Raw genomic sequence first — 13,418 nt, 5'->3', positions numbered from 1 at the left:
GGCGAGAGAGCAAGACTCTGTCTCAAAAAAAAAAAAAGAATTTAAAAAATATAAAAAATCTCTCTCCTGACTCATTGATATGCCTGATGTGGATGAGAGGTTTCAGAGACACCAGTTGTCAATCCACCACCCCAAACCTTGTTCACGGCAGTCCCTTTGGTGTGTCGCACCTATTGTGTTCATGCCTCAGCCAGAAATAAGAAGGGTCCTCTTCAAAACTTCGTTAGGCTAGGCCAGAAAGTTAGATGAGGGATGAATACTGCTTCAGTCCGTTTTGTGCTGCTGTAACAAGATCCCTGAGACCGGGTCATTTATAAAAGACAGAAACTTACTTCTCACAGTTCTGGGGGCTGGGAAGTCCTGGATCAGGGCAGAAGCTGGGCTGATGACGGCTGCTCTCCGCTTCCAAGATGGCACCTTGAATGCTGCATCCTCCAAGAAGGAGGAATGCTGTGTCCTCACATGGCAGAAGGCAGAAGGGCAAGAGGGCAAAAGGGGACCAACTCCCTTAGTCAAGTCTCTGTAGAAGGGCACCTAATCCATTCAGAAAAAAGGAGCCCCCATGGCCTAATCATCTGGAGTGTCCCACCTCTCAATACCATCACACTGGCAACTCCTGAATGTTGAAGGGAACGTGTGTGAACCCTAGCAGATATGTAATCCTCTTGACGGCTGATATGGTTTGGCTGTGTCCCTCCCCAAATCTCATCTTGAATTGTAGCTCCCATAATCCCCATGTGTTGTGAGAAGGACCCAATGGGAGATAATTGAACCATGGATGCAGTTTCCCCTATACTGTTCTTGTGGTGGTGAATAAGTCTCACGAGATCTGATGGTTTTATAAGGGATTATTTCCCCTTTTGCTTGGCTCTCATTCTCTCTCTTGCCTGCTGCCATGTAAGACATGTCTTTCACCTTCCACCATGATTGTGAAGCCTCCCCAGCCACGTGGAACTGTGAGTCCATTAAACTTATTTTTCTTTATAAATTACCCAGTGTTTAGTATATCTTTATTAGCAGCATGAGAACAGACTAATACATGGGTGATACATTTGATGTGCAGACTGAGGCTCAGATCACCTGCCTGTTCTGAGAAACCGTGGGCTTTCAATACAATGGCCACAAACATCCTCCCCAGAGGCCTTCTTCCCACAGCCCCTGCCACCCTTCAACCCTCCCCCTGAGGTTCCCCTACTAATTATGTCCATTTTGTGCACCACCCACCTAGGCTCCCATTCTCATAGAACATTTTCCCCTTCCCCTCAAATTTATAAGAGTGTCAAGCGGCCCTGTCCCTGGAACTCCTGCATTCTTCATGAAAGAAGCCCATCAGCATTTTATGAGCCTCTCCTAAAGGGAGATAATGCCCAGCTTCATCACCAAATGACCTTCCTTTCAATGGTAGCTTCCTCCTCTTGTATGGCCACAGAGAACATTTGTGACCACATCCCATCAAATGCCAAAGTTGTCTGAAGCCCCTGGGCTCCAGGGACCTGTAACCCCACCCATCACAGGACACAGTTTTGTGGGCCCCAACATGAACAGAAGCATGATATCAGCATGATATTAGTCTCTAGGCCCAGACAGGAGCATTCACTCACAGAGAAGGTATGGACCCCAATTTCTTTTCTAACTTTTCTTCATTCCATAATTTTTTTTATATAGAATGGTTTTTAAGGATCCAGAAAGTTCTGATCCTATCCCCACACATCCCTGGCCATGAAGAAAATAAACCAATATCCTTTGCCACAAGGCACATTTCCTATACATTATCTTTAGACCAAAATTAATCACTGATAAAATACGGTCTGTCGTGGGGTTAAGTAGCCCTTAGATTATTCTGTGAAAAACAGAATACTGGATGACAGGATTTCACTGATCCTTCGCAATCTAAGATCAATTATTCTGATCCCAAATACTTTCATTTTCCTTTTATCTTCAGTTTGGCAGTAAGACACAGGCGCCTTGGGAAGGAGGTGAAAGAGAAGGACAGGTGGACATGTAAAGAAGAGGCCATGAGTTCTGCTCTCTTTTGGAAGGTTTGTGTGCTTGTTGGTTCTGTATCATGCTGTTCATCTCTCTCCGCTCAAATCTTTAGAGTTGACTGGAAATTCTGAAGATATACCTGGTATTCAAACTTCCTCTCACTTCTCTGATCATTTCTAGAGACCCCTTGGTGATAGAAGAAAGCAAGTCATGTCAACAGCAGGGTTGGGGAATATTTTCCTGCTGTTCCAGCTGTGCTTATCAGAGGCCTCTTCCCTGCCCTAGACAGCTCGAAATGGAGTTGAACTGGGATTTGTAAAAGTAAACAATGCAAAGCCCAAGTTGGTGTTTTTTCTATCACCCAATGGATGACAGGCTGTGAGTAAGAACTGTAGAGAACTCAACAAGACTGCTTTTCCTAAGGCTGACGGAGAAGCCAGTTGTGGGGGCCGGTTCCGGCAGGGAGCGAGTGAAGCTCCTCAGCTGAGGCCAACTTCACACTGCAGCTCCGTCAATGACCCTGGAAGAGAGTTGCCTCTGTTGACCACCAAAGTCTCCTCCTCTGTCATCCTTGGGAATGTTTTCAAAACATCTACAAATACTGTTTTATTTTCTAGAAGCAAACACATTTTTTAAATAGCCTGGGTTTTCTTCATACCCTGTGGTCAGAGACCCATGAGACTCTAGGCTGCTATCCCCAGATACACACTCTTGGCTAACTCGAGAATCCACCTAGAGGTTGAGGTAAATTCTGTCAGTCTAGTTGGCTCATCCTAAATCATGCATTTAACTTTTAAGTAAACAGACCCTTTATTTATAAAGGCTTCATTTAAAAGCCAACAACAGTCATTATAGAATAGAGCAGTCATAGCTGTCTTAGATACAGATTGCCATTCGTACGGTCACCAACATCATCACATCCTTGGGAAGGCCACTCCATAAAGGGACTGGTTCACTGGGTTGAAGTCATACTACCTCCTGGGAGCAAGCTGGGTGAGCACATTCCTGGGTGCCATCTTAACAACTGCAAAGCTATATAGAGACTATAAAGTCCCTCTCACCCTCTCCTGCTTCTAGCCTCTCCCTGGCAGAAATACCCACAGAAATCCTGAATCAAGAAAACGCTTTCATTAGGACCCCGACCTTCTGTTTAAAAAGGCGAAGTTATACTCTGCTGTTTTTCTAGTAAATTACAGAATAGGTAAAGTTGGAAACACAGACACAGACTATGACTGACAACCAATCTGTTGGTAAATTGGGTGGCATTTAGAAATGTCTTTCTACGTAGAAGGTTAAATTCGTGAAAAAAGAACAGAGCTGGCTGGGCACGGTGGCTAATGCCTGTAATCCCAGCATTTTGGGAGGCCGAGGCAGGTGGATCACCTGAGGTCAGGAGTTCAAGACCAGCCTGGCCAACATGGTGAAACCCTGTCTTTACCAAAAAAATTTACAAAAAATTAGCTGGGCATGGTGGTGGGCACCTGTAATCCCAGCTACTTGGGAGGCTGAGGCAGGGAGAATTGCTTGAACCTGGGAGTGGTGGCTATAGTGAGCCGAGATCATGCCACTGCACTCCAGCCTGGGCGACAAAGCAACACTGCATCTCAAAAAAAAAAGAGCTGTTGCATTGTTTCTGACTATATGAAATAAAGTTGCTTTGCCTTCTTTAACGAAAGTAGGAATAGGCTTCTTCCCTAACCTTTTACAGCCTTACCTAATCAAGGTTGGGATCCAGCCAAACACAGCACTGGGCACCGGACAGCTGCCTGTCTACTGTGTAGCTGACGCCCTTGAAGTGGCCACAATGGTAGCAGCTCATAACCCTGTTCGTCTTGCTACCTTCATTTGAGGACTGAAGCATCCAGTAAACAAGGGCCCAGGGTAAATGGGTGGCTGCAGGATGTGACATGGCAATAGATTCCCTAGCAGTAACATTCCATGGGAGGCGCAAAACTACAGAAAACTCAGGTAGCAATTTATGATGAAGACTGTAGTTTTTCATTCATCTAATCAGAGCAACAGAATACATGTCTGAGAGAACATCTCACAGCAGCATCAAAGAACCTACAAACTAGGAAGTGAGCTGGGGCTACCTGACAATGTGACTTTTCAGCTATCAAAACAATCAAGGAAAATCTAATACTCTGTATGCTGGCAAATGCTGAGCCTAAGAATGTTTCTGGGGCTGTGGGGTTGCAGGAAGACAGGCACAGGCGCGTGCACACACACACACACGCACATTTAGGCCTATGTAAATACTCACTCATCTATACGTATTTTGAGGGTTCAGTTCACAGTGGTTCCGAATCATTTCAGCTTGCTTTGGGTGCAGTTCATGTCTCCAATCCTTGTAGTGCCACATATCCCTAAGTTTAACTGAATTTAATATAGAATGATAGCACTCCAAATATAGAATGATAGCACAATGATTCTTTGACTTCTAAAGTCAAAAAAGCAGAATTTGAGTTATTTCATGTTATGAACTGAATGTATCCCCCCAAAATTTGTATGTTGGAACCCTAATCCCCAAAGTGATGGTATCAGGAGGGGGCCTTTGGGAAGTGATTAGGTCGTGAGGGTGGAGGTCTCATGGATAAGATTAGTACCTTTATAACAAGAGACATGAGAGAGATGATCTCTGTCTCCACCATGTGATTTTGGACTTCCCAGCCTCCAGAACGGTAAGAAATAAATTCCTGTTGACTAAGCCACCCAGTCTAGGATGTTTTTGTTTGTAGCAGCCTGAGCTAAGACACTTCGATTTTATTGTTCTATCTTACCACTTTGTGTTTAAAATTTAAAAAGTGAACACAATATATTTCTTTAAGCTGCAGCTATGTTTTTTAAAAGAAAAACGTACTTAAGAAGTGTATTCAATATTTTCCTTAAGTTGAATATTATATTTAAAATTGAAATGTATACACTTTAAATTGTCTTAAAACTAAAGAATAAATCAGCCCCACACCCAGCTGACGGGAGTGCAGAGTCCCGGCTCCTGCAGGGAGTCCTTTAACCGCAGTGAGTCCTTTAACCCCGAAAGTCACGAATTGGACAAGAGCTTCTGGCTAACTAAACTGAAGGGCACAGGCTGCAAAGTGCCCCAAGATGTCCTGCAAAAATTGCTGTAATCTTTATAGGAGAACCACTTCCAAGAAGATGAGCAGTTTCTGGGAGCCGTTACGCCAAGGCTTGGCAATGGAATGGATACTCATGTCATTCCTTGGAGGCACGGTGGGCTTTCCTTGGTTCAAACCACAGATTACATTTACCGGATGGTAGAGGACCCTTCCATGATGGGCAGGATAGCACATGCCAATGTCTTCAGTGACCTCTACGCAATGGGGCTCACGGAATGTGACAATATGCTGATGCTCCTTGGAGTCAGTAATAAAATGACCGACAGGGAAAGGGATAAAATGATGTCTCTGATTATCCAGGGTTTTAAAGACGCAGCTGAGGAAGCATGAACATCTGTAACGGGTGGCCAAACCGTACTAAACCCCTGGATTGCCCTGGGAGGAGTCGCTACCACTGCCTGCCAGCCCAGTGAATTTATCATGGCCAGCCCCAAGTTGGACCAGCAATAGGGGATGGTGTTCCCTCCTGGGATCCGTGAGGCAGCAGCTGAAGGACAGATAAATTTGAAGTTGGAGATGACCTACACATGCACCACATCCCTAACCTGCAGAGGCCTGGAGATCCAGTATTAGAGTCCAGCCCCTCTGACAACCCAGAGGTATCTACTGAGCATTTTATTCAGCAACAACATTCATGCTCCTTAATGACAGCACGGCCGGCCAGCCTCATCTTACAATAAAATTCTGAGTACAACTATACTACCAAGGGAGAGACTCCTTTATTCTAAAATTTTGGTTGCCCTCTTCAGCAATCAGTTTAAGAAATTGGGGCCGGGCACGGTGGCTCATGCCTGTAGTCCCAGTACCTTGGGAGGCCGAGGCGGCAGATCACGAGGTCAGAAGATCAAGACCATCCTGGCTAACATGGTGAAACCCCGTCTCTACTAAAAAATACAAAAAATTAGCCGGGCATGGTGGCGGGTGCCTGTAGTCCCAGCTACTCAGGAGGCTGAGGCAGGAGAATGGCGTGAACCCGGGAGGCGGAGCTTGCAGTGAGCCAAGATCGTGCCACTGCACTCCAGCCTGGGCAACAGAGCTAGGCTCCGTCTCAAAAAAAGAAAAAGAAAAAAGAAATTGGACTCAACTATATATTGATATCCAGATTCTAAATATTAAGTATCAATTTCTCTTTTAATCTTAGACGTCGTGGTGGAAGGAAATATCAGTTAGCAAATAAGCAATCCCAGAAAATGTGTAGCTATTTGATGCCTTTATACCTTAAAGACAATGTTGAACGCAGTGAGGATAGGTTCCCTTTATTGAATGTTTTTGTGAAAAATTAGTTTTTCACTGCGTTCCAGACCTAAATCAATGTGTACTACTTTGGACATTAGCCCTGGAAGAAGGAACAGCTTTTTCTCTTCTGGCACCACAGTGTATCTGCATTTGATTTTCTCCCATTGTGAATGAGCACCTCATGGGCCACAAAGATGCGCTTTGAGAGCTCCCTGAAATGAAGTTTATTTTAAAAGGAACAACAACCAACACTACCACCAGCCGCACAGGGGCTGTCCAGTGTACATTATTATCATCTCCTTGTGTTATGAGTGTTGATTTTTAGAACACAGTTTGGAAAGTGCTAATTTAGAATATTAATGTCTTTATCTTTAATTTTACTTTTCATTCTGTAAACACAACTAGCTTATAAACAATTTTGTTTCAAATGCACTAGACTTTGTAGCTAATTCAATTGTAAGTAACTTTAATTAAAAATGGTAAGTTTACACTCATTAAAAAAAGAATAAATGAAGATGATAATTGATTACATGATCACTAACAAAAATCTTGCCAGGTAGAGAAGGAGGTATTAAAAAGGATTCACTTCAAGGAGTCAATCCACAAGATGCATCTCTGCACTTGCTGTACCCACTTCCTGGAACGTTCTTACCCAGATACCCCCATAGCATGGCTTACACTTCCTCAGGCCTCTGCCCAAATACCAGCTCATCCAAGAAGTCTTCGTTGACTACCACCCACCTCCATCCGTGTCTATTGTCCTAGCTGGATTCATTTTTCTTCATCTCACCAGTTTCCTGTCAAGCTGTTCATTGGTTGACTCATCACTTACTGTGTTTCTTCTTCACTAAGAGCTCCCTGTTCCCTGGGAACAAAAAAACTTCATTTTCTGTTGTTCACATGGTAAATTTTTGAACCCAGAACAGTACCTGGCCTGCCCCCAAGCAGACTCTGGGGGAAAAAATGACTAGGTGATTTCTGTATCAATTACTGCATGCTTTACACTGATTCGGAATGCCACCTTTATTAGGAAAAGTTACGCCTCAATACACTCAAGGATGAAAGCTCACATTTGCAGTCTACAGAGTGTCCATATTAGTGATGGGAGTTGGGGGAGAAAAGGGAAGAATCTCAGCAAATGGAAGGCCATTTTCATCAGCTGGGGGTGCAGCTGGAGCCACGGCATTCACTCCACCAGCTCTGCTGGAGGTAAGAAGTTTCACAGACCTGCCTTTGCCTTTTTCTTCCTATCTTTAAAAAAAATCCAGAGTACCATCTAGTAAGCATGTGCAGACTTCTGAGGAACCTCAGGGTTCCAGCTATAAAAAGCATTAAATACCAAAAGGAAGTGTGCTAAGCAGCTGGACGCAAGACAGGACAGGAAACAATGGGGAACTTCTGGGGCAAGAAGAGCAAATCCCCTCTTAGCTGGCCACACCCTCATTCCAGCCTCGTACCATGGTGGCAATTAATAGGGACATTCACCTCACTTTGCTCTCAGCCATGATACATCTGTATTAGTCACAGCTCTAAATAGAAACACTGATCTCAAAGCATATAAGGCAAAAATGAACCTGTATCTAGGTTTTCTCCTCTTTGTCATTGATCTATTTGGCCACCAAGGTTCATGCTATTTAAATGATTTCAGATTTATTTTAAATACACTTCAAAGCTAACAGCACAAGCTTTTGCCCATTTATTTTACTTATTGTTCCTTTTCCCTGGGCTAGTTTCACTTGTTCATCCAAAATATATTCTTCAAAATAAATAGTAGAAATACCATTACAAGTTCCAAAAAAACCTCACACTATTTTGATGGAAATTGTGTTAAATGCATCTGTTCATTTGGGGAGAACTGACTGCTTTGCAATGTGAGGTCTTCCTTCCACAAGATGTGGGGGCCCCTGCATTACCACTCTCCATGAACAGCATTCCCTGCTGAGTCCAGAACTGCGCCACGAGCTGAGGCTGTTAGTGGGAAAAGAGAGCCGTGAAAAAGGAGAAAGTGCCAACCCTTCATGTCTGGACCCACCACCATCCCTATGCCTGCTCCCCGACAAGCCCAAGCAGTCTCCTGACTTCCCTATACCCCTCACCTCTGCATGATTCCTGAACTTCCTTGTGATTGTCATTGCCAGCGCAAGTCAATGTCTTCCTTCCTCGTGACCTTAGGAATCTGCCCCACAGGACCCTTGACCTGTCTTGATACAACCCCCCTATTCTGTTCAGAGACATTGGTTTCTCTTGCCCCTTCTACACCTTTCTTTCCCAACTGTCTTCCTTTGACCCTCCTCTTCACCTACACTGGGGCATTCATGCAGATGAACTCTTACAATTTCAAAGCCAAAATTTTGAGAGGTCCCTTAGCTTGGGGAGGTTTTCCATAGACTCCATGAAGGTGACCTTGAACTTGGGACTCAGACTCAGCAGGGAAATAGCCTCGAACAGGCACAGAAAGCCTAAAGCCCATGGCATCTCACGGTCAGGCCCTTCTCCTTCTGACCTTCCCTCCCTGGCTCTCTGCCCTCCTCGTTCCCTTCAGAAGGGTCCTTCTCTCTCCCTCTCACCTGAGGGCTGCCTGAGAGGTGCCCTGTGAGAGTGCTTGCTTCAGCGCTTCAGTCTTTCAGGGTGAAGCACTGAGAAAGTGTGTTTATCAGAACTCGACCTTGCTACATCCAGCTCTGGGCAACTTCTTCACCAACCAAGTGATGTCTCTTTCTCCCTCAATATTCTCAAAATCACCAATACAATAACACTCACACAAAGAGTCCCATTCAGAAGCTGTAGGCACAGGCCAGATAGTCACCTGGGTTTGTAGTGAACTTGTGATGTAATCAGCAGCACGGCACTGTCCATGAGGGTCACATCAAACAGAAGAAGCATAGCCGTGGCTGATGCTCCACTGTCCAGCCCAGGAGGACTGGTCTTCTTCCCAGAGGTGGGCAGTTCCTAAATTCATTCATGTTATCACTTGTCTTATTTCCTCGCATGTGTGAAATGAGATGTTTTTGCAAACCTGAAGAGTCTTAATCCTAACCCCACGTATTCCTTTACAGCAAAAGGATTGCCGGGCAGTCCTTCCCTTAGATGCCTCCTATCTTTGGAGTGTCCTTCAATTCATCACGCATGTGTGGATGATCTAATGGATGGAAGTCCCATTTCCTGAGCACCCAGGGAAAAGCATGTCTTCCTCTCTGTTTCCAGAACTTCATGGGGGATTGGTGAACATTAAGTAACGTTAACTATGACCTTCTTCCAGAACAAGTTTTAGAAGGGGAAGGTATCTACTGAACATTTAACTATGCACCACGTATTCCACATTACAATTTTCTCTGGCTTTTCAGCTTTACAAAAACCTGTAATCTTCTCATCTTCTAAGATTCAGCTCAGACATCTCTCATCCAGGGAAACATCTTTGTCTCCCTTCAATAACCTCATCATATTAGCACTGCTATTCTGAACTCCAGAGTGTTTCTGGACCAAACCAGTGTACATCTTACATATATTGATTGATGTCTCATGTTCCCCTAAAATGTATAAAACCAAACTGTACCGACCACCATGAGCACATGTCTCCAGGACCTCCTAAGGCTGCACCATGGGTGCATTCTTAACCTTGCCAAAACAGACTTTCTAAATTGATTGAGATCTGTCTCAGATACTCTTGGTTTACAAGGGTCATTTCTTCTCAACGTGACCTTCAGTCACTGTGTGACACTCATATTATACATGTGAACACAATTTGGAGGATAGAAAAAATGCAACAAGAATATCAGTGAATTCTTTCCTCATTTGGAAGTCCTCATTAGGACTCAGGGTTAGGGCAGTCATCTATGGTTAACAAAATTCATATCGCTTCACTTCCCCCTCATACCAGCTCTGCTTGGTCATCTGGGCAGGTAAGATTATCCCCATTTTACAAAGGTAGAAACTGAGACTCACAGAGCCTAAGATCACCTAACTAGGCAAGAAAACCATTTGCTGCTCAGAACTCTTCCCCCTACCTCCCAAATACCTCAACTCCGGCCTTTGAGTAGCAACACTCAGCTTCGTGTCACCATAAGTGAGAAAATTTTCATGACCCAAAGTAGGAAACCCATATCATGTTATTCCTATTGGATTTTTTTCCTTCCTAGCATTAATCATAATTTGTAATCATTTTTAACTCTTTTTGTCTGTCTCCCCAGCAGAGTCAGCAGCTCCATCAGTGCCGGTGCCATCTCTATCATGCTGGCCATTGAATTTCTGGCCCCTAGCACTGACTCCAGAATATGAAGGATATTCCAATAAATATCCATGGCCTTCTGATTCTGAATTCCCTATCCTTTCCACTTTAATAAGCATGTTGGGAAACGATTTCTCCAAACTGTCCTACTATGTAATCCTAAAACTGAATCTTATCATTACCATTCAATCTTTAACCTGAAATGTGCACTTTTTGAGCAGATGGAATCACATCAATAATAACAGGGTTTATGCCACCAGAGTCCAAGCATTTCATGTAAATGGGCAGTGCCTGATGAAATCATGATAATACTGACTAGCATTTGGGATGTGTCTGGCTGCTCTAGTTATTAAATATATCAACTAATATATAAAACCCTCATGACAACTCTGTGAGGTAGGGATGACTCTATTATCTCCATTTTCTAAATGGAGAAATTGAGGGCAGGAAGTGCAGCACTGGCCCCATCCTTGGGATAACCACTCCAACATTGATCCTTCAAGGTCACGGCATCTTCCTCTGGTGCTATCAATGTGCCTGCTATCTCCTGCTGAAAACCTATTTCTTTCCTTTTGTTTTCTTTGAGATGGAGTTTCACTCTTGTTGCCCAGGCTGGAGTGCAATGGAGCAATCTTGGCTCACTGCAACCTCTGCCTCCCAGGTTCAAGTGTTTCTCCTGCCTCAGCCTCCCAAATAGCTGGGATTACAGCTACTACCACCACAACCACCATCACGCCCAGCTAGTTTCTGTATTTTTTAGTAAGGACGGGGTTTTACCATATTGGCCAGGCTGGTCTCAAACTCCTGACCTCAGATGATCCTCCCGCCTAGGCCTCCCGCAGTGGCTGGGATTATAGGCGTGAGCCACCGCGCCCGGCCCTGAAAACTTATTTATTGTCCCAATGTATGTCTTGCCTCGGAGGGCTTGAGAAGGCCACACCCCAACGGGGTTCTGAGAGTCCAGTGATTCCTGCCCCCTAACTGCCACCCTCTACTGCCACTGCCTCCTGCTGAGGCCATGGCCTCGAGCCTACACCATTGCAGGGCTGACTGCCTCTGTGTGGTAGGGCTTCATTAGGAGAGATTCCAGTTGAAGGTTGTCTGTGATGGATGGCCAGGCACAAAATGGCAGCCATAGTAAGTGATAGAGGGGGCTGGCCTGCCCCCAGCTGCGGCACACTGGCCCAGGGGGTGGTGGAGGGGATCTGACAGACTGCCTCCGTCTGCTAAGGTCGTCTTCACTTGTGGTCCACACTGACCCTTCCCAGCTTCTCTCAGCCTGTGTGTGTCTCCACGGCCCCTTTTCTCCAGACCTCTTGGATGCTCAGAGCAGCTCTGAAAAGACCAGGATGAGCAGGCTTTGGAGACTCCTTTGGAGCCCTCCTGCTTCGGGAACGGCCACCCTGCAGCCCTGATCAGGCACTACCTTTCCGGAGCTCCAGTCCCTCACTCCTGTCACTTATCCTAGCCTTACCTGCCTCTTACAAAGCCACCTCAACCTGCCTCAAATTCAAGTTACAATTATCTCCCTCTGTGTTTGCTTTCACAATGAGCAGATCCCTGACCTCACAGCCTGTCAATTTTCCTCAACTGGGTTACATGTCAAATCCCTTCTCCCCTCCAAGGTTCTCCCTTTCCCAGTGGGCCTTCTGACCAATCTCCACTTTTGCCTTCTTCTAAGTTGTGTGCCACACGGCGCAGGTGTCCTCACTTAAAAGGAAAAAAAAAATGTGATCATTTATCTCCTCTGCTTAAGATCCTTCATTCAAAGGCTTCTAGGATAAAAGCTGAAATTTTGAACCTGGTCTGCAAGTTCTTATAGCAAGTTATCATAACATCTCAGCCTCCTTTCCTGGCCTCAGCTTGCACCATTATCTCTCACACCTCACTCCAGCCAATTGCTCTACAAAACTTACTCTCTTCATATAGAAAGTTTGTCAGGGAAGAAACTCTCTAAGGATGAATGTCTGTTTCTGTTTGCCTAACACTTTTTGTATCCCCAGTACATAGCTAATGCCTGGCATATAGGTGTTCAATAACTGTTAAACGAATGACTGGATGACTGAATGAATAAATGAATGAGAAAAGTATAAAGTATTCCTTGTTCCAGGAGTACCAAGAGTGACCAGGGTAAGCTGCAGAGCCCAAGGCCAGCTCTGATTAGATGGGCCTCTCACTCCCAGGTACTAAACACCTGTAGTAAGACACAATCAAATCAGAGAGGAGGCCTCAATTTTCCCAGTAGACACATGAGCCCAGAAAGAGATCTGGTTAAGCATGAGGCATTGTTGGGGGGCATGAGTTTATATTTCTTAGAGCTATACACATCTGCAACGCTTTTGCACTGGCTCTTTGAGCCACTAGAATGGCCTTTCCTCCTCCTCCACAGCCTAGCCCCAGCCCCAGCCCTGAGCATGGAAGAACACAAGCATTTGCAGCCTTGGAGTGTGAGCTACTTTGGGGTATGCAATGTTAGGGGTGACGGGGGACAGCTGCAGCTTCAGGTCAGGAGTGTCCTAGGGGGTTGAGCCAAGTAAGGTAGCAGGAAGTCCTGTGGTCCCCAACTTTCCCCAGCTAGGCCTGCCAATGTATCCACAGAAGTTTCTCCTCAACCAAAGCAGATGAGTGTGGTGAAATTGTGAAGCTGCAGCAGAGGGGTCACACAAGTAACCATGATGGCCTTGGAAACTTGGTTAAGAATTAGGCGGGAAAATCAAGTCGCCATGCACTGCTGTGTGGTTACTGGGTGCTGAAGGCTGAGACCACTCAGAAGCAAAGGCTGGACCCAGTCCTCGGGGCCTTGTAGTCCACCCAGCCACAGGACCAGGGCACCA

General features: G+C 45.2%; 1 pseudogene; it reads left to right on the top strand.

Annotated features, from left to right (window-relative positions):
* Positions 1-385: 385 nt before the first annotated feature.
* Positions 386-5,573, top strand: LOC134760196 (selenide, water dikinase 1-like; annotated as a pseudogene).
* The last annotated feature ends 7,845 nt before the right edge of the window (positions 5,574-13,418 follow it).

This window comes from Pongo abelii, chromosome 16, assembly GCF_028885655.2.
Source record: "Pongo abelii isolate AG06213 chromosome 16, NHGRI_mPonAbe1-v2.0_pri, whole genome shotgun sequence".
NCBI classification, from domain to species: Eukaryota; Metazoa; Chordata; class Mammalia; order Primates; family Hominidae; genus Pongo; species Pongo abelii.
Note: the sequence above shows the minus strand (reverse complement) of the source record. Positions and strands in the feature narration are given on the sequence as shown.